Genomic DNA, 23,075 nt, shown 5'->3' on the forward strand with positions numbered 1-23,075 from the left:
CATGCGTGGCAATTTAGTTCAAGCACTTTGAGTTCAAGTGGCTTTTAACAGGATCAGAGACCAACAAAAAAATCTAAGTATACCAGGTACATAGCTGCTGTTTGCTTTGTCCTCTACAATGGTGATCCAGTGACCTACCAGGTTAACCTTAGGTGAGCAGAAGCGTGGTAATATTTCACTACATCACAATCCATTCCAACTTCTAGGTTTATATTACAGAAAAGTCTTAATTTCTACTACTAGTACAAACATGCATTAAAAGATATTGAAAAAAAAAGAAGTCTTGGAAAAAATACACCACAAAGTTTTCTCTAAGAATATATAAAATTAGTAACAGTAATGTTAGAACATTTCTCACAATATTTTAAAAACAGTTTCTCAGTCAATTGGTCAAAACTCGCAGAGCACAGTACATGGATGGGTTTTTCTGACACGTGTTTGGAATTACTGGTGTAATTGACCAGTTGCAAGTTCCCCTAAGTAAGGGAAGTATACTAAACACATTGGTTTTACTTTAAAAATGTGTTCCCAAAGTACGTACCCAAAGATACATTTTGGAAAAGAGATACCAGACAGACTACATAAACACCTCCTCTCCCAGCACTTTCATCGTAACTCACACAGACAGCACCTTAGACTTTCGAAGACATTTGCTATGAGGTATCAAGTAAACTAACTTCTTGTTCCTGAAAATACCATTTACAGCAGTGACAGCTTTAGTTCTTTACACTTCATTAGCACTGCAGTCAAGTCCCTTTCTTCAAAAGATAGTAGTGTTCATACAGAAAGAAAAATAATTTTCAGAGACATGAAAAGTGATATAACCTTTCAGATAACTTTATCTTCAATGACCTATGTTATTTTAGACACTCTTGATTAGCTAGAGGGTTACATGAGAAAAACCCTACACCTTCCTACTTTTATTTTCCCTTCAAGAACACACATAACAGCAATTTCATGTTTTAACTAGATTATCAACTACTTTCAGACCCTATAATCTATAAAGTATATATTCTCTTATGAATAATACAATCCTCAAGCTATGCAGCTTGATGTACACATTACAACAGTTGGTTTCTTTTTTTTTCTGAATACAGCTGAAAATAATAGCTCTTTATAGAGATAGGTGTAAAAACCAGAGAGATGCAAGCTCCTCATCTCAGGCAAGAATGCAGACTCGGATTACAAAGAGGAGAAACAAACTGTAAATGTGTGTCAGCTGTGTTATAAGGTAACAGAACTCAACATCTCAAGTGCTCCAAAACACTCTCTTGCAGCTCCAATATATCAAAACAGATTCCAACAAGTAAAATCCTAACAATGACTTAAAAGCAATTCACTATTCTTAGAGTGCATCAGTTTAAAAGCCCTAGATCAAAAACAAACAGGCTTGGTGTGTTCAAATAATCTGCATCTTACCCAGAAGTAAAAAATGAGTCACCCAAGCCTGCATCCCCACAGCTTCGTAATGAGAATGGCTAAGGGCTGGAACTGCCTGCCAAGAGAGGCTGTGAAATCTTCATCCTTGGGGAATTTCTGAGTTTGACTTAACAACACCCTCAGCCACCTGACTCCACTTTGAAGGAAGCCCTGCTTTGAGCAAGGGGCTGAACTAGATGACCTGAAGAATACCCCTACAACTGTAATTATTCCCCAATTCATCATACCACACACTGGAGAACCCTTTAATGAGACACTAACAAGAGCTGATAGAACTACAAAATACACATTCATGACCTGAATTATGAGTTTCCCAAACAAGGAAAAAAAAAAAAGAAAAAATTTATATACTACCCTGAAAAGGTGATTATTGGTCAAAAGTCAGATGGAATATCTTTCAGTGAACTAACAGAGATGCACTATTTTCACAGTGTTGCCAAGAAAGAACTGCAGGTCCCAGGAGCTCAAGGCTCTGAAGAGGCTTTGGCACAGTTCCTCTCCTGGTCTGCAGTGGCAAACATTCCTATTCTTCCCTTAAATTAGGCATTGCAGTAGTGATGATTAAGCCTCCTAGTAAGAGCCCGACCTCGTAAAATCCTGTTCACCGTGCGTGCAGTGCTTCACAGGGCTCCAGAACTTGAAGGCATTCTAGATTAATCAGTCATAGCACAAGGAAAAGGAGTGAAAAGGATAGCACTAAACCACAGTGATTCCAGATTAAGGTTTTTACTTCAGTTAATGTTAAAACAAATGCACATGCAAACAAAACTGTAAAAGCACACTCCCCTCCCTGCCTCAGTTTCCTCAATAGCAAGAACAAACTGCTCAAGCCAAAGCTATTTTGCATATTCAGGCTTCTCTTAACATAGCTTTTTCTTGTCCTAAGGGACTTTCTCAGCTCCCCTGAGGCTGTGTTGAACAAATTTCTCCTTTCTCCAGGTATTTCCCAGTGCTCTGGGAAATACTGCTCCCATTAGAATTCTTAGTTCACTCTGTATGATGACATGTAGATCAGACTCACAAATGTCTTCTAAATCTCTTAAAAGATGATTAACTGTCTCTGAGTTCAAATGTGAAAAATCAGTTTAGCCAGCAGCTATCCCTTTGTAAAAGATGCTACTTCTAATAATAATTTTTAAAGAGGAAAACATTGACATCATTATTAGTCCTATGCCAGGTAAAAGTTTTGCACCCCATCATTTGTGGATTTTATTTCCTGTGGTGTTTTCAGCCCAACATTTATCCATTTTCCACAGCCTCACAGCAAACAGCATCAATGTGCAGAAGACATGAGATTACCTGACACTCACAGCATCTTGTCAGCCACACACTGATGAGACTTACAAGTATCACAGAGTCTGATGAAGTTTATGAATTTTGTAACAATTTAAATCAAAGTTCCCAGTACTTCTGTCCATCCCCTTTGCCATGTCCATAGAATTCCTCTTTTGCATTGGCATTTTAATGATTGCAAGGTGCACAGTTTTAGAAAGAAGTAAAAATACTCCAGGAAGTAAGAGGAGCTTAAGGTAAATATTTGCTCTGCACAGCATTCTGAACCAGCCTTGATTTGTTTTATATAAGCACAGGCAAGGACACAAAAACCAGTAAAACAGTGCACCCCTGCCTTACTTTTGCTTAGGCAACAATAGAACACCAACCTCACAAATGTGAGTCATTGTTTAAAAAAGACAAATGCACCTTTTTTATTTTTCCAAAAGTAGAAGTACTCGGTGCATCTATATCAGCATCTCCTCCCTGAAACACAAAATCATTGAATATACTGTGCCTCCCTGAGTTTTAGTTTTTCTGTAAGTATTTATTGAACTCCTAAATGACAATTTTTTGGCTGAATTTCAAGCCAGCTGTTTTTTTCAAGTTGAACTGGATGTTTTTTATTGGATGTTTTTTTCCTGGCCTCCAACTACAAGTAGATGGAAGCCAGGAAAAAAAAAACCAAACAAATTTATTTCATCCATTACAGAGCCAATCAGAATGACTGCCTATAGTCTATGACACAAGAGAATTTTTCCTGAAATCTCTAAGCTTCTTCTGCAGCTTATTTTTTTTATTTTTAATCTTTTCAAACAGATTTTTTTAAAAGAAACTTTAAAAGGTTAATGTCAATCCCATTATTTCAAATAGTCTTTACACAACTTAAGAATGTTGCCATTCAGTGTTGCCCAGGAATCCAATTAGACTCCAAATCAGAGTATCCAAATTACAAAAGTACCACAAAACCTACTGTGCTGCTGCTAACAGCATGCTAGATGATCATGTTTGTAATGCATTTTAGGAAAAGTTAATTCTCACATACTTTCTATTGTACTATAGTCTGATTCCACCTCCCCTGCCCACAACTTAGCTTGCACAGATATTCTCCTTTACAACAGTACAACTGTGAAGTCCCAATTAGACTGAATAAATCTGCATGTGATATTTTAGCCCATTCATAACATTGAAATAATTCTTTGAAGTACTGTGCAGCACCATATGGTATTTTATCCAGTTTCATGATTTGTACAGAATAGCTTGCAGTGATTTGTTACACAATATTCTGAAATACACTGCAGCTGTAGTCTGCAGGAATATAAGCTTTCTCCTTTTTGCATTTCTTATTAGGATCTCAGGGATGTTTTAAAAACCTTATCAGAAGATCCACTTACAAGGGTAACACGTTCCTGAAAAATCAGCTTCTATCTAAGAGGGAAAGAGATGGAAAACAAACAGTTAAAAATGAAGGCGTACAAAATTAATTTTATGGTTTCTCTTTAGATACCTATAGCTCTTAAAATAATAGAAATCTTGGAATTAAGGAGATGGGTATCACCTAGAGATATTAGTATGCTTGGGACTATGTGCAAACTTAATTTCATTAAAAGCATTGTCTGTTACGCTTCCCACCACCAGCACTTTCTTCATTAAGAAGAGCAGGTAATGACTTGAATTTGCTTTAGCATTCCATGCACATTGGATGCATGTGTTCAACTGCCTTGATTTTTTAAAAAAAGATGAGCCTAGCAGAACCTCAGTGTGATACATTAACAAGAATGGATTCATTAACAATCTTCATTTAAAAAGTACTTTTTATGTACTCACACAACAAAGGGAATTTTTTCTGCTCCAGCCCATTCACTCATCCTTTCTATTGCTGCCTTTGAAATTCCTTTCAGGAGTCCTCTGGAATGGAAATTTCTATACTGCTGTTACCAAGCATCCCTGCACGCTGTTGCACGCCACCTCCAAAATGCTATGCACCCTTTTCCTTAAATACAAACTGAAAGTGCTTGGCACCACGGAAAAAAAAAAGCCTGAACACACCTTTTTTAGACTTCAGTTATTCTTTTCACCCATCTGCACTGTCAGACTCTACAGGCAGTGTGATTTGCAAGCCATGAGGACGCTGTGGTTGTGCAGCAGACAGGGGTGGGCAGGCTGGCAGCTGCAGGTAAAGCAGCACCACTGCCCGACCTCTACAAATCGCCCCTGCACTTGATGACAATTATTCACAGTGGCAAGACAGGCAGATGCACCAAAGCAAAGCTACCACAGTCCCCAGCCCAACATATTCACTCACAGGGTCAGAAACTTCCCAAAACATCAGTGAATGAAAATCATTCCTTAATGGCAATGCAGTCAGTCAGACCCTATACTACATGTTGTAATTATTAAATCTCTCTGTAACCACAGGTAAGAATAATTTTGGATAATTTTAATAATATTTCAAATGAAACACAAAGATGAAAATGTTTTTAAAAAGTGAACACTAGTGAATATATATAGGTAGAATATAGTTTACAAAGAAGACATCAAAGCACTGCCTGTGCAAATTGCAGATAACAGCCTTATAAACAAACTGGCAATGATGGTGGGAAAATGTCATTTAAAGACAACAGAGGGTCCTAGAATATTAGCTGTAAATACATACAATAAGTAGAAAAAAAAGGTTTATCAAACCTTACCAACGAAATCTGAGATAATGCAGGAAGGACAGAGCATTGTTTCAGGTATTTTTATGATTTTGTTCAAACTGTCCAACATTCCATAAATTAATCCAAAGCACACATTCCCTCTTTATTTACAGGTGCATTATGATGTGCTTATTCTAACAGCAACCTAACTGTGCACATGGCAATGCATGTGAGCATGGTTACAATTTTCATTCCTATGAGTCCTTTGTGGTTACCCACCAAGCAATGAATTTTATTACTATAGTGATAAAGCTCACGTATGAATCTTACAAAAGATGAATGACCTCATTTTTCCTCAAAGGGGAGTTCCACTGCTACAAGAGCGACGGCTGGCAAAATAATTATGCCATCAAAAGACTAAACTGATTCAGCTGGAACTCGAGCTCTGTCAGTAATGCTGCTCACGAATATTACTGAAAACACTTATGATCCTGGCAAAAATGGCACTAGAGGACTATGACAGTTTTTCAGATAGGTAATATTCCAGAGAATGCTGGGTAAAGTTAGAAAAAGAGATAGTGAGAGAGATGATTCACCTGAGCCAAAGTGAAATTTGAAATTTATGTAAAAGGATGCATTCATAAACTGGCATTAAAAATCGTTAAATCTCTAAAATCCTGCCTCTGGGGAGGTATCCAGCAAGCACTATAAACAGGAGCAATACTTGTTTTCAATGGATTGCACATTTAAGCCTTGAAATGTAAAAGTTAAAGCTTGCAAAAAATATCATGCATTAGTTCTTTTATGATAGAATGTATTATAATGGGAAATGCTACCATGCACAATGGTTTTGTGTATTTGGAAGAGTATTTCCAAGGTATACGCATGTATAGCATCTGAACACTCCCAAATTAAAGAATGCTTCCAATAGTGTTACAAACAAACAAGAAACCCACTGGGCAGCTACTTACAATGAAATATAAATTATCCCCCCCCAATTTACAAAAAGACGCAGTTGTAAGTGAAAACACCACATACAACTAGGCAGAACCCCAAAAACCTATTTTACAGGTATTACTAAAAGCAATATTTAGCTTTTTAGCAATAAAGAATAACAACACTAAACCCTCCCTTAAGGTGATTGTTTCTATTGTTGATAGATCAGTAACTGAGATTTCAAAACTTAACCTCTGACTAAAAGATATCAAGTCTTTTTAGGTCATGGGGTCCTACATGAGGTCTCTCAGAAGAAAGCATAAAAGTCCTAAAATAACAAGCACACACACAGGTTTCTCTTAATTTGCCCTGTTGGATTCCCATAATAAGGGCTTAATAGCTCCAACCCCAGAGCAACTCTGCAGTCATCAACAAGACCATTTACCACATGATTTAGCAAACGTGTTTCCAAGATTTTCATTTACATGTGCTACACAGAATTGAAATTAATGTAGGGCAATTTATGAGTAATATTATTCTGGGATTCACAGTTCTTTGCATAGTCAATCCAAGAAAGAGTCTCAGTTTCCCAGAGGCCTACACAAGTCACACAGTACCATCCTCTTCCTCTCCACTGTGCTACGGGAAACCAGTCCAGCATTGTGCCCTTTCCTTTTCCAGATCAGGACTTGGGTTTGAAGAAAGACAGTGAAAAAAGTAATAAAATGTAGTCCCATTCACACAAACCTATGGTGAAATTCACACTGTTTGCAACACCCAAACAAAATACGCAGCCAGCTTTCAGAAAATGCGTTCTCCTTACCCCAGATTACTGTGTCTGTCTGGGAACTGGAGCACCATGCAGCCATGTGAGTAACAGCCCACCTAATTGTCAGCTCTGCCTTCCTCTGCAGCACAAGCAGCTGAGCCCTCCAAACAGCAGGAAGCACCAATGTCAGGCAGGGTGCTGCCTGAAATCAGGGACACCCAGAAGATTGCAGAGACCATTTAAACTGATGGATCAACGCTGCTCCTGGCTCTCCCACTCACTCTACCTTTTCCACAAACTTGTATGAGGGGAATGTGAGACCATCATACACACTGAGAGGTGAGGGCAGGAACCCATTTGAATGGCCTCTCTTTCCCACCATCTTCTCCACACTTAACAATCCATACAAATAAAGTCTATCCACATAGCTCATATTATTCTTTAAAGAAAGTAGAGTCCTCCAACAGAGGACACACAACTCTAGCTCAAGTCTTTGCAGTACTGATTACCTTACAGATCTTGCAACACAAACTTCAGCTCAGCCTTGGGGTTGCTTATTTTTTTTTTTTAACTCTTCTCCCTCAGCTTTAAGGCAATGGGATCTACTCTAACCTTACACATTTTTCTTTAGTGAAATGACAGTCGTGGTCAGTGTATGCTCACCACCCTGGTTTTATTTAGTTTATTCCTCCAGCCCACCAGTAGTAATTGAAATATATGCAATTAAATGTGTCCGCACAGAATGATGGTCTAGCACTTCAGATAAATGTCTTCTGAAGAGAAAAGTCTTCCCTCTCAACAGACTGTCAATTGATTTTGTCAAAATTATTTTATTTGGACTATATTCTAAAGGACTGACAACTAAGTACAAAATAAAATATTTCATTCTGACCATATTCTAAAGGATTGACAACTAAGTACAAAAAAACCTTACAGTCTTTTCCATGATCTCATAAAAACAAACAAATAAAAAAAGATTCAGTGGAGTTTGCGGTCACCATACAAGACCTAACTTGATACAACCTTCCATGTAGGCAATGAATTACTGATAGTTACCTTTGCAAGCAGAGTCCTCCAAGCAGTGCCAAATCCACCTGGCACTGTTTCTGCTGGAGAGGAAAGTAGCTGTTTATTTCACATGAGGAGTCATCAGAAGTCTTTAAAAGCCCCAAGAGGACACAAAATGGAAGGAAGTTAAACTGGTGGTGTCTCCCTATGCACCCAGAAAACCCACACAAATCTTCAACCCTAATTTGTATTTGGGACATACTCTTATCATCATCTTGACATGTGTGCTTCTAGAAACGGAAGAAACTAATTTGTCTTAGTTAATTTTTAGTCTTTTGGTAAATCACCTCCCAGAGCTTTTCAAAAACCTCTCATTACAGCACTGAAATATTCGTGACTAGATGGACAAAAGAAAACCATCAACAGAAACCAGATCTGATTTCTATCTTCTCCTCCTAAAAAATGAAAAAAACAAAAAGTGAGCAAACAGGAGAAGCAGGAGATAGGAAGCAACAGCTTAACATCAATTAATTTGTTTCCAGAGAAATAATAGAAATAAATAGTGCAAGATGGAAAAATGACTGAGCTGCCATCTGCTTCTGTACTCAGCAGCACTTTGGAAACACAGCTACTACAGTGAAGTGTTCTGCAAATACTGCAGCAAAGAGGGCAGTATGTGAACTGAGGAGAGTGAGGCAAAAAAGCAACACTGATATCCACTCATCTGTTGGAGTTTCTTACATGTGTCACCTTTCTAATCACAAAGCAGAGAATCTCTTCAGATAATGTAAGCCCCACGTGTGTTCTGGATCTGCACTCGCCAGGTTGATGCTCCTACACCTGCTGATATGCAGAACTACCCACACAGAATATTTATTTTGTCCAGAAACATTCCAGTACCTCAGAGTAACATAGCCCTGCACAGAGAGACATCTATAATTTTGGTTTCAAATTCCTTAAAATACAACTAATCTGATCACAAGCAGACAAATACAACAGAATAATTATAGAGTACAGAAGTGTAAATATTAGCTTCTTAGTTTTTTGGAAAAGTATTTTTCAGCTACTTTTGTGACAGATCATTAGCTAATTTACTACATGTGCTATCAATCAATATAACTCTATGTACATATAAAACTATTAAAAAATATATAAAATTTTATAACTATCTTACTACACTAACCGTCCAGAGATGTAATTTCAAAAATTTATTTCTGCAGGTGCAAATTCCACTCAACTGGCCACTGTTTTAGTGACTGATAGATAAGAAAACTACCAATATTATCTTCACCCATCAGGTTCTCACAAATGGCAATTGCCTGAAGAGCAACTTTTGTAACTTCAAGCATGTCACAATCATGCATATTGGCTCATCATTCTTGACTGTTTCTGCTTCCTGTCCCCAAGGTATGACACCAAGAAATCCTAACACCTCAGAAGCTACAAAATACTGCTGAATTAGCAGCACTACAGAGTAACAGAGATGCATAAGTGCACACATGCAGGAAAATAACTAAATTCAAAATAAATTTCAAAATCCTCTTTAAAAAATTGTAAAAATTAATCCAGAGGCATACCATGTTTTAAAAAAAAAGGAGAAAGTGAAAAGCAGAAAAGAGCTAGGAGAGAATGCTAGCACATACAAGTACAGGCAGCAGGAATCCAGCAGAACACACTTGATTTCTTTTGCCTGTTCTAAGTGCTCATATGCATCAGATTCTCCACATCTCTCACGCAGAGCTCCTTTTTCTCACACCACTTCTCAGGTTCTGGTGAAATAACTCTCCTGTTTTGTGTTTGTTTTCACACCAAATACATGAATACTGGACTTCTAGACAAACATGCAGATGACTTTTATAATTTACATCAACTTAATGATCTGCTTTATCTCAGGTTTAGAGAACTGTGAGAATTACCATTTCTGAATAGCGTGTATTCATTCTCTGTGAGGAAGCAGCACCAGACTCTCCCATGATTTTTTCTAACTATAAAGAAGAATCCTGTTAAAATGTCTGGCTCAGAAACAATGGCAGAATTTCTAGACAGGAAAAACAATTTAATTTTGGATCAAAAAATTCTAATACAAGTATTAACTTTCAAATTAAGTTATTTTTCCCTGTTCTGAAAAGAATTTCAAAAAAAGAAGCGTCTCAGACAGTTCAGTTGATGATTAAGGCATTTACAATGCGTACAACTGCTGAAAGCAAAACCGGCAAGACAACAAATCCATCCAAACAATCTGGTGACATAATACTAAATTGTTACTCAAAAAACTCAACACATCATTTGTTATCTTAGAACCTTTCTATTTAATTGCAATTAACACTACCTGAATAGAACTGTCTTGGGCTGTGCCCACTCAAGCTTCTAGAATTATTCTGAAATTATCCTTTTATCCAGTTTTCATGGTAAAGCTTCTTTGAATTAAGCAAGTACAGTAACAAAAAGATTAAGGAATTCTGGGTTCAAGAAATGATATGAGAAAGCATTAGTCATTAAAGAAATAAGTATTTCTCAGGGTATGCCAGCCTTGAAAAAGCTAAATGCTGGAAGGTCAGCTTTAGGTCAATGTACACCTCATTCTCTACCCTGCAACACAGGAAAACAAAGCTCCCAGGCTCTTCTTGAGAGACAGCTAGGGCTATCAAAGAGACATCTGCAGATCTCTTAACAGAGACACTGATCTAAATCAAACACTCCTGGATGCAAATAGAGCATTAAAGTCAGATGACTTATGGAGAAGTTCTAAATTTATCATGGAAAGATAGCAGCAGCTTAATTAAGGCTGTTATCAGCTTCCACTATGAATATTTGCTATCAGCTTTCCATTTCTCGCCTCAGACATCTGACTTGATTTAGCAACTAAGGCACATTAGACAGAGTTCAGTACTTGTGGAAAGGTTATGTACAAATACACTATGTCAGATTCCAATTTTCATATCTTTTACCATGAATTACTAATTTCTTCAAGTAGATTTGCACAAAAAAAATTATTTTAATTAAAGCACCTGCTTTTGATAGCTTAACTGGTGATGCTAGTGGACTGAAAAGGAACATTTAGTTCACAAAGGCATTCACTGATAGCTACACAAGTTTGTTTTATTAATTTAACTCCAAAGATTTTCAATAAGCAGAACAAAGCATTGAATTTGTGAATACCTCACAATTTTACAAGATTACAAGAGGTCACGAAAATTACTACCGAGTCTCTCTGTACTGAGAGTTCCGTAAGCTGCTCCTTTGTTCTGCAGATAACTGAGCTCTGTGTGTGAGCAGTATTCTACCTTGAACACTGGCAGTGCACACATAATTGCTAACCTGCTTCCTTTAGTTAAGGCTCCTTTTATCCTTGAAGTCTGTCTTTTCTCCACCTTTTCTGCTTTATCATCCTTGCCAAGAAATCCAGATGTTTACAAAACCAGATTACAATTCAATAAAAATTTGCACAATTTTTAAGTGTTCACAAAGCCTGACTTAAAAAAATAAAAATAAGGCAGCATGAAAATGACTGAGATTTTTCCTCTTCTACAGCATTTTTGCACCCACTTTGTGCAACACATGAACTTAGCCCCTGAAGAGCCAGTAGGCTGCACAAGGTGACAAAAAAAGCAAAGTACTAAAACACAGTTACAAAATTATCCTCACTTGGAAAGCAGACATGATGTCCCAAGGTGACACTGAAAGGAAAAAGTCAGTGGTGGATGTGGCCTGTTCTATCATAGCCCTGTTGTCAGCAGATTCTCTCTAGGAGCAAAGAAACGAAGGTGATGTATTGTTGCAAACCATGTTCCTTACAAAAAGCAAGTCCCAATCCTTCAAGGTGATCTATGAAGCCAGAGACACAGGTTCTTCTTGCAGTGAAAAATTAACATGCATGAGATCACACTGCAGTCACACGTTTCTTGTAATGTTATTTGCTGATTATCCTTTAACAATTTTAAAGCTTCCAAAAGAATATGGGTGTTCATCATTAGCCTTATCATTATCACTTGTTTTTGCAGTGCAGCAGTTAAAAATAGACAAAACAAGCATGAAAGAAACCATGGGAGGAAAGAAGAGCTTTTAGAACAAAACCAAACCAAAGTACTTTTCAAGAAGCAGCTAAAGCTACCAAATGAAGATTGAATACTTGCTCATCACATCATTTACAGACCTCTAAAGGAAAAAATTTGCCACTGTCAAACAACACTAAGCAGTCGATGGTAACATCTATATTTAGGCTAACTCTTTTAATTATAAAAGATTGTGGCCCTTTTTTTTGGTCCCTGAAATAATCTAACAAATTCATTTTCTGGAGAAGGTTTTTACTATTCAATAGGGAGAAAGTAGTAACGTGCCTTTGCCAAGTGAAATTATCACCATATTGGTCAAAGTCAGAAACTTCCCAAAACATTCCTCTTCTGTCATCTGCCATACCAGAAAAATTAGTGAACTAATGACAATAATGGCTTAATGTGGTCTTGCCAACACAAGGCAAGTCCCACACTGATTTCAAGGGAAATAACAGTGGTGTACAAGAAACCTTGAGAGACAATAAATTTCTGAAAGCCAATAACAGGTTCTTGCTATTCTTGGTAATTTTCACAACATCTGGCTCATGATACCTATAAATCATCTTTAAGTGGAAAGCCTCACAAACCAGCCTAAACCTCAGACCCAGAAGACCCTAGACCATGGAATAACAGCCTCCTCCTAGTTAGTGCCTTATATATTCAGCCCTGCACTGAAAATAGTCTTTAAAGCTTCACTGTGATGCCTCAGTGTAATTACAGCTGTACAAAACAGAGCCCATTTACACCCCGTGCTCCCAGACCACCCGTGTCAGAAACAAAGGCGCGGGGCTCCACACATGCACAGCAACACAGCAAGACAAGCACTGCAGGCTGCAGCCTGCCCAGGGACAGAATGGCCACAGATTCCTACACAGTCCTGTCGTCTTGAGCACAAGTGCTGTCGTGCAGCTCCATTTATATGCACACAAAAATTTTTATTTTAAAAAATAAAAAGAAATTAAATATATTCTTAGGTACATCAAACTTCTACCACAGTTCCTCACTCAGTCTGGCAAAACTCCATGAGAGGTTTTACACTGCATTGTTTTTTGCAGCCAAATGAGGATGGGTTCAAACTACTTTGCTATGTCCTGATCTCACTCTGTTTTGAGGGTTAAACTGGAGATGCCATAAACCGGTACCTGGAAGTTACAGAATTACACAGAATTTTTACCTCTCTGCCTGAAGTCATGTATTTTTTTTTCCTGCTTTTTTTTCAAGTTTTAGGTAAGTCAGAATATATTTGAAGACTCACAATACATTACTGGATTATTTAAGAAATTTTATAAGGACACAAATAAAAGCTAACCTTTTGAGCCTGAATGATCTGGAAAAAAAATCTCTTCAATGCTTAAAAATCTCTTCAGAATCTTTGGGTTATCCATGCAAGCAAGGAAAAGCAAAGGAATTAACATTTTATGGAACATTTCAGTTAAGGCCAAAACCATGTATTTCTTCATTTTTGTACTCTCACACCTTTTGTTACATTCTCAGTAAATACAGCAGATCTCAGCAAGATATTTAACAAGGCTAAAAGACAACCTGATTGAAGTTTTGAGAACAAAAGCAAGCTGAAAACACATTTCACTTTGTATTAAAAACATTCAGTTCTTCATTGTCTTATGCGATTCATTTAAAATTAAAAAAATAAAGATACACAAAATTTCCATTATGTATTTATAATTTTTTTAAAATTAAAAACAGCTGATTTAATTTTAATCTGTTTAATTAACCCCATCAGTTACTCATACATTCTTTATCATTCAGTTCGGCTACCAATCAAAGCTATGCTTGAGAACAACAAGGACAAAAAGCAAGCAGGATCAGGAGTACAGTTAGATTTCCTTACACTAACAACTATCATAAATTATTTACTGAACTTCAAAGCTTTGAAACTGGTGATGAATATGGTAGGAAAAATAAGATGTGTTTGTTTACTATCAATTATTAATTACATATGTTTTACAGTATAAGATGAAGAAAATAATAAAAATGTATTGTGCTCATTTCACTAAAATTTGCTGTTCCATTTCACTAAAATTTACTATATCCATTCAGAGATTATGCATTAATTATTTGGTAACTTTGTCATAATAAGACATGCAAAAAACCTGTCAAGTTAAGAAAAAAAAAGGATTAAATCCATACTTTGCAGTAAGAAACATACATATGTATACGCAAAACATTACTCAGGACTAGGGAAAATGAAGTTCTGAATCAAAACAAGCTACTTATATAAGCCAACCCGAGTAATAAAACATTTAGAACCAGGAATACAAATGATAGCTGAACTAAATTCAGTTGCAAACCAGACAGATCAAAGAATTAACATGTCAGTCCCTCCACACAAAGCAGGAACCAAACCAGCCATAAAGGTCCAAATTTTCTAGTGATTGGAAGTAAATCTGGGATGCCCAACTGTATGGCTGTCTGGCAGACAGCTGCTGGTTTCAATGCGCCTTAGGTCACACGTGGCAAACTTCACACTTCTAACCAGTGCTGCTGGTAATAGATTGGATGAAACACGTTTACAAAAGAATCAATAAATGTAAAGACTGGAAAGAATTAGAGAGGCTTGCAGGCTTGTACCTATTGTCTGGGGGAATTAGATGTCAGTTTGAGCACTATAACTCCAACAAAGGTTTCCTAGTTTTAATTTACTAGAACACATAATGGGCTATGTAGAAGCTGGGAAACACTCGTCTGTCCGAATATATTACTTAACAAACAGTTTAATTAATGCTACAAACATTATTATAGTCTGGCATACTCCTCTTCTGCTCATTCACTCCCAATTTGCAATCTTATCGTCAAAGGGCATTTCTTTGTGAGGTGTTCCACCAACTCTCAAAAGCAAGAAACAATGCAACATGCTCAAAACATGGATCTAAATTAATTGCAATACACAGGAATGCTAAAAGCTATATAAATAACTAGAGATACACAGCCTTCTAGTGTGTCTCACACAGCATATATATTTGCATAACTTAAGCACTTCTACAGGTTAGCTATACTATATCCTAAATACATATCTTAATAAAATTTTCCATTTGTAAACTATTGTATAAAACAAATGTATAAAATAAGACAAGTAAATAACTGTTGGCTACAGTGAAAAGAAAAAAAACCAAAAAAAACCAAAAAAAACCAACCTAAAACACCACCACCAGGATTTTCTAAAAATTTCAAGAAGACTGGCTGATGTCAGAAAATATAGCTCAAGTCTGGTTCACAAGATATCTTTCCTGAAGTTGTTCAATTCTTCAACTAGTTCTTGTGAAACACAAGATCCATACACTTTTCTAATTTAATATTTCACAATTACCGGATTTTTATACGTCAGCTCGACCTGACTAGTTCAAATGTGCAACCTAAATAAAAAGACACAAGTTTTGTATTCCAATAAAATAAATAAGACATAACGTATAGTTTAACACCATGCTGAACTTCAAGGGTTACCTTTGATATTCACAATTAATTGTCTCACATTATCTGATATATAAAGTAGAAAATCAGGAAACAAAGATGAACAAACCATCCATAAGCTTCTCCAAATAAACCATATGGTCTAGTGTTCCAACAGACAAAATGAAATTTTAAACACAATAGGATTGTTTAATGCCATATTCCACGGGGTAAAATTGGATACAGAAGGTTGGATTTCTCCATCCCAGGTTCCCTCTTCAAACCACAAACTGTTCATGTGCAGCTGATAAGTACAGTATCTCTGAAACTCCCTTTATAACCCAGTGCATACATTGAAACAATCACTGGAGTGCATTTTTTCCCAGGGAAATGTGCAAAGAACCCAATTTCTGAAGACAGAAATGTATTCTATCACAGGGTTTTGAATAACAAGTTATTGAGTTCTTGTTCTATCATGATGGGAAAGTCTCACTTGGGACTTTTCGGTTCATTTGACAAGAAGTTGTTATGACTGTAAAGGCAAAGGTATACATATATCTACATTACAAAGAATGTCCTTGTTACCAAGAAAGACTTTGTCAAAATTCCTAAGCCCAGACAAAGGAAAGCATAATGTGTTTTCATCTTTATGTATTAAATGCTTGCATGTTCAGATATGAGAACATTGCTGTATGTGTCTCACTGCATGCTGCTGGATTTGGTTTCCATCCTGTCAGCAACAACCTGTGTGGTTGATGCCCTCACTTGTGCTTCAGCCAGTACAAAGTACTGCATCACTACATCTACAGCAACGCATTCTGGCCTCCTGCTTTCTTCTCATTCAAATCTACTTTAACAACTCGAGAGCCTTGTCACTTGGACAGCCAAGGTCATGATTTTTGAAGAAGGTTCACTGCAGGCAAATCCCAAAGGGATATATGAGTGTCTCTGTCTGGTCACATCAAAAGAAAGTTCTAAAAAGGGTTAATCAACACTTTAAAATAAAAAGGAAGTGCATTCCACAACAGAAGCTCCTGTTTATGCTCCTTTGGGCTGCTCATTGTAGAAATCTAGTTCACAGAAGTTGGAGTGAAAAGCTTAAAACCAGCTATTCCTAGAAAAAGCTGCCTCAGAAAAAGAGAACACCCAATTAATCTCTTGGTATATCCTTTATCCTTTGTAAATTATAGCATTCCACAGATGGGTAACATATTACACTGCTCCTTCTCGGAAAAGAAATCTTACTAAAATTTATATTTCAGCATATCCTTTAATTTCTATAATAACACAAAAGTAAGTAATTAAGATGTTAAAAAATAAAAGCAGTACTTCATTGTCTTGGTAAGCCCCTACCTTTCCCAATAAGGGGAGAGTTACTACCACCCTTCTATAATTGATGAGTGCCCAGTTTTAAAAACTGAGATACAGGGGCTGGCACTCCAGTATTTTGAAAGCAGGCAAAACCCATCTTCAGTCAATAGAGTTTTCTCACAGTGAGAAACTTCAGGGAAATATTGTCCTGGCAAAAAATGTGACTGACCTTGCCTCAATCAGAAGCTATATACACTCCAATAAAATCCACTGTCATCATGGTTATGTAACTGAACAAACAGTTAAAGTACTTTTTCTGCTGCCAGTGAGAGAGGGAAGAAACACGTATTTAAAACATTTGCCAACAAGAGGTGGGGTAACTTGGAAGTTCTGCACTCCAATGGATGAAGGGTAAAAGGTATGCAATATTGGTAAAAGATAAGCACAAATAAGCACTGGGCATAGACATCCACAGAAACAGGTAAACTGTTTTATGCATAGTAATGTCAGGTTTCTTAAACATCACTCTCATTTTTCCAGTTTCTTTTCACTTCTCTTCCAATACGATACCAAACAACACACTTAATGACAGCTTACCTCTAAAGATAAAGAAATAGTTGCCTGATTGTTGCCAATGCCTCACAGACTTTCTTTCACCTTGCAATAGACTCCTATGGAAAATGGAAAGCAAATTACTGAAGCAGAATCAACCAAAAGTGTGCTTTTTCTTGCTAACACAAAATTACAATCAAACTACATATTTTTGTAAGTATGTCAGTGTAAGAAGAGTTCTCCTCTGCAAGGAGAACAAAGCAGTCCAACAAGAGCTGCAGGATGAAAGCAGCTTCTTTGGTTTATGCTCAGTTTCAGGAAAAGAGGAAAAGGATTCAGTGGACAACAGTAGAAGGATGAAGCAGTTGGCTCCTACTTGCTAGTTCATCCAAGAGCAGTCAGCATTTACTGCAGGGACGAGCAAACACTGGCACAGGATGCTCAGAGGGGTCACGGGGTCTCCATCCTGCCGGGATCCGAGACTCAGCTGGAGCCAGCCCTGAGAACCCCCCCACCCAGGCCTGCTTGGAGCTGATCAGGAGATGAATGAGGAAACCACTGGAGGTCCCTCCAAATCCAAATAATTCCTTGCATACAATCAGAGAATAATTTTTAATAAAAAGAATATTTTTTTTTCTAGTCGTACAACCTCTGCATTTCGGTACACTGTACTCCTGCCAGAGCAAGTAGCCTGAAGAATATGGCAGCTTTCATGATCCATGGAAGATTAATAATTGACTGGCACATAGCAGAAATAAGAAATTTTGGAAATTTCTGATGCTAACACCCAGAGAGGTAACAAGATCCAGGACACCTGAGGTATGCTATTTCTTTTATTTTCTTTTTTTTTTTTTTCAGGTGATGTAACAATTATTTCTCATTTAATTTTAAAATATTAGTAAATAAATAATTTTTGATCTGTCACATTCTCCAGGAAGTTTCCAAGCTAGTATAAAAGCAGATTGATTGCTTTGTCTAATTATAAATTTCAGGGTGTCATTAAATACCGCTCCAGAGAATGTTTCCATATTTTAGGTACCCCTGTGCAAAATTTGTTTTTTCTTCTCTCCTGTATGAATCTCTATGTAGCAAGTAATCCTGCTGCAAATCTTAACTCACAAGTAGATTTTCTGTCAATATATTTCCACTGTTAATCTAGACTACAAAGGCAGAGCAAAAGAAACATGCGTCTAGGAGACAATACCTTAAATTTAGCACTAACATGACAAATTTTTCTTTCCACAAAATTAAACCTGTCAGTCCACATCTGTTCATGAAGAAGGAGACAACTTAGTATTCCAGCAACTTCTATTCCAGCAACCTTTCAAAACAAAAGTCTAAGCTTGCTATACTCATCTCCAGTACAGGAATCATTAACATAAACTATCTCTTGATTCATGAGCATCACAGCAGGCAAGACATTACTTTCTCCCACTCTGCACTTGCAGTTGATTTTTCCATGTTTATGCTGTTTGGATAGACAAGTAGTAGGGCACATTGAGCTGCAAACCCCTTCAGAAGCACACCAGACACTGCTTTAGAATAAACACTGGCTGCAAGTACCAGTGTGGGATATTTTGTGCACAGAAATCCATAAGACCATACTGCTGTTAAGATATTAATATAGTTTAGCCCATTTGAGAGATTTTTGAATGCTGGCGCCCAAGCCATTTGTCCTACATCCATGGTACTGGTACAGCTAATCAATAGTATTTGCAACTTAGCAAGACTGAAAAGGCAAACCTATGCTCCAGAACAACAAACAGGGCTTGCTTATGAACACTCAGTTATGAAGGATGAAAAACATTTTTTTTTTGCTAATGATGCATTAACAAAGTATTCTGTTTGTTAAATACCATGCAGCCCACTTAGCATTAACTAATTAATCCTAATCTGAATTGACATCATTTATATACGTACCATATTTCACAAAGGCCTAACTAAAATTTTAGAGCATTTTCTTGACCCAAATGGCACGTTCTACTTTTGGCAATTATGTATATTAAAAAGAAGGAAGCAAATTAAGACAAACTAGCAGGGAAAAAAAAAATCTTAGAGTGTTCAGGTAGTTTCTGTGCTGTAGAAACCACATATACAAATGCCAGATTTTCTTTAATTATTTTTCTCCTAACTATATAGTTAAACCACCCAAGAGACCCCATGGTGGTAGCTGTCCTAAGGAATCAATTTCAAGTCTTGACAGAAAATACAACAAGCTAGGACATTTAGCAAAAATTCAATTATATTATAAAACATTTTAGCTAACAAAGATATTAACTTTTCCTATTTCTGTTCTCATTTTACAGCTTTATCATCATTTTAAGGAATCAAAAAGATTGTCCTTATTTTACTGTTTTCCAAAACCTAAAGACAGTTACTTAATGAGCAAAAACATTTGCTTGCACCTCAGAGTGATTCTCACATCCCAAGAACCCTTCAGATAAAGTAGTTCTGTCAGGAGCCTGAAAATGACTTTTTTTAGTGGTTATCATATTTTCTGATTTGCAACCTATCACTGTTTATTTTTGCTCTACCAGAAAACACCCAAACCTTGAGCCTTATCTGTTGGTCCTACTGTATAATTTACTGCCAGAAAGATAAAACCACATAGTTGATCTACTCACATCTCCAGCTCAGAGCTACAGTTCCTTATCACACAGCTTTATAGAGCTTAAAGACTCAATGTATACAAGAGCAGTAGCCCAAACCAATTACTGTGATATCAACTACGAGATTTTTCTACCTAAGAATTCCAAAATCCACTCCTTAACTTGGATACCAGTTACTCTATCTTCCAGCTAAGCAACAAAAAACAAGGATATTTCTTAGTTCTTCTGATCTATGTTTCCAGTGACTGATTGCTGGGAGGCCATGTGAGAGCATGTGCAGCTTGGGGTTTGGACATTTTTTTTTTTTTTGCTTGGGTGTTTTGGTTTTTGCTGCGCTTTTCGTTGGGGGAGAGGTGGGTGTGGGATTTTTTCAGTTTCTTTTTTTGAGTGTTTTGTTTCTAATCAAGATCTTTTCCTTTATAGATGAAAATAATTGTTGAAGCATGGCAATATTTTTCCGTCCCATATCAACATCTTTTAATCTCTTATGCTACTATGTGTAATTCATGATCTAATTTTTCCTATAAATGCCTATTTTTCATCTCTGAGGCATGTCAGTGAGTATTTCTTTTCCCCCAATATAACTGTTCTCACAATGCATCAAAAAGTAGAAATCTAAAAGTAATCTAACATACTTAATGGAAGTTGGTTTAAGCTTAGAGTGTTGTTTTAGAAGGTTAATACAGACTGCGATCAAACACAAAAGTTATTTGTATTTCCACTGAGGAAAATAAACTATCAATAAGAAGTAAATGAAAGACAAACTTCTGATTGCAAGGACTGAGGTGTTAAATATAAAGCTACATTCAAAACAACTAATTAGCAAACAACTAATTCTGATTCAATTTATGGAATTATGCTATATACATCACAGTATTATTCAGCAAAGGGCATTCTGCTGATCAGATATTATGTAGACATGAGCTCCATTTTAGTCTTAAATTTGTATTCAAATGAGCAAAATAAAGAGCATGTAACCAAAATTTTTAAAAAATTGTCATTGCAAATAAATTCTCCTGAAGGAATTCTCGACATCATAGGGATAACACTGAACACACACACACACACAGCAGATTTATTTTCAACAAGCATCAGAGCACTTGACTAGGACTGGGACCATTCCTTTTTCATAAATGGAAAAACCAGGGTGAAAGGTTATTTTCACAAACTCAGCAGCAGGCATGAAAAGAATCCAAGTCCATAATTACAATACTTTTATGGTATTTTGAAGAGAAAAATGCAATATCTTTAAATGCTAATTAATTGTTTGATTTTTAATATTAGTAAAGATTTCAGGTGAAACATGCTTTTAATATTAATAAATATTTCAGGTGAAACATGCTTAAATACTTGCTTTATCCAAACTTGCTTAAAACATGCTTTACCCAAATAACTACTAAACACTGAACAAGCTGATATTTAACATTCCTTTCTATGCACCTCAAAACCAAGAATGTGCTAGATGTGAGAAATACAATACCTTGAAATTGTGTAATCTGCTTTTCAAAATATGGAAGACTTAAATAGAATTTGTTTTATATAAATCTAACATCACCCATCTCTACCTGAAAGGCCTAACATCTGTTACTAGTTCAATGAAAGCACCGAATAAAGAAGCTGCCCAGTACATCTTGGGGTATGTTTCTACCATGATGAAAACAATCTCAAATTGGAAATAATGTTTATTTACATCATCAATATTCTATTATAGATTTTTTTCTTATTTGCAATTTTTTCTTTTAAAGCATCTTAGAATATTTTTAAACAGCTGGTTCATTCTCTTTGATATCTATATATTTGTAACTTCATACCCAGAGTTTTTCTAGAGTATCCCAAATTAATTGACACATTTTATTTCTAAGTCACCCACTTACCAAAGAAACATGACTACCTCACATTAACTAGGTACATAGTAGTGACATGTTATGCTAGAGACCAGTTATTCAAATTATCTAAGAGTTTACAGCTCAGACAGATTCTTAACTCCTGATGAAATCTCCAGTTTTCTTGCAGCAGTATATACTGAAAACATTGTTTTTAAAGGATAAGCCATCCAGAATATTTTTGTGCATTTGCCACAGGCACGTCATATTTTCTTCTGGACAATTTGATCTTGCACTGTAAATTGTACACACAGCGCGTGTTTCACTCACAGATCAATTCAGTAAAGGGAAGCAGGAAATTTTGTGAAAGGGAAGGATTTTGTGAAAGGGACGGATCTTCCACATCATCATTTTTTCATTTGGTCAGAGAAGACAACTGGACACTTACAGCATGCGACGTTTTTCACTGCTCTCCTCCTTTTGAAGGGCACAGAGCTGTCAGACCATGGGGAAGAGCAATAATGGATTTGTAACCAAGCAGTACTTTGTCTTTGGGAGAGCACTCAGAAAACCTTAACTACACAGCAATGGCTAAGAGGTCTTTGTTGTCTCAGTAAAAATGAAAGTATTTTTGCTATCTGTGACTTCAATCAAACTCTGACCTTATGATCAGAAAGTCAGAGCCATGTGCATGACTCAGTAGCTTTGGTCAGATCCATGATATGGCCTCTACAGTGGATCACTGCAAGGACGGAAAACACCTTCTGGTCAAAAACTCAAGTGCTTGTGGGCTGTGCTGTTTATTGACAGAATAAATACTGTCAATTTAAACCTTATTACCTTCAATTAACAGCTGAAAATGACTACATGCATATATACACATAGACATACACACATACATTAATATGAACGTACTGTGTGGCTCGAGCAACTACTTGGCTCAAGTAACCATGTAAACAATGTCACTGAATTAAACAAATCATTGTGGTGTGCGCTTTGGTTTCATTTTTGAACCTTTTAGTATTCATTTTCATGAAATAAATGAAAGTAGAATTTTACAGAATACATAAAGGATAACCAAAAAAAAGTGCACACAGCAGTCTGCTTTATTCCACACAACTGGCAAATCTTTGGTACAAAAGCACCGTTCAGATGTTAATCAATTCAGATACACAGCTTTACAATAAGAACAAAAACTAAAATAGAAAGAGTAGTGAACAGAAATGTTTAAGAATTGGAAACTGATAAAAAGCTCTTAT

The 23,075-nt window shown here is 36.5% G+C and overlaps 1 protein-coding gene across 19 annotated transcripts in view; it reads right to left on the reverse strand.

Annotated features, from left to right (window-relative positions):
- TENM3 (teneurin transmembrane protein 3) overlaps window positions 1-23,075 on the reverse strand; it is a 1,290,863-nt gene that overhangs the window by 353,185 nt on the left and 914,603 nt on the right. For 14 of the 19 annotated variants that reach the window (XM_054295903.1, XM_054295901.1, XM_054295904.1 and 11 more), the window contains one exon: window positions 17,430-17,503. The exons of 4 other annotated variants lie outside the window; for them this stretch is intronic. The gene's annotated coding sequence lies outside the window, so the exon portion shown is untranslated. Of the gene's footprint in view, window positions 1-17,429; window positions 17,504-23,075 lie in introns of those variants that run through there. One more of the 19 variants, XM_054295918.1, reaches the window with a different exon arrangement.

This window comes from Melozone crissalis, unplaced genomic scaffold (genome assembly GCF_028551555.1).
Source record: "Melozone crissalis strain CALT ecotype California unplaced genomic scaffold, PUWL_Pcris_2 ptg000006l_1, whole genome shotgun sequence".
Taxonomy (NCBI): Eukaryota; Metazoa; Chordata; class Aves; order Passeriformes; family Passerellidae; genus Melozone; species Melozone crissalis.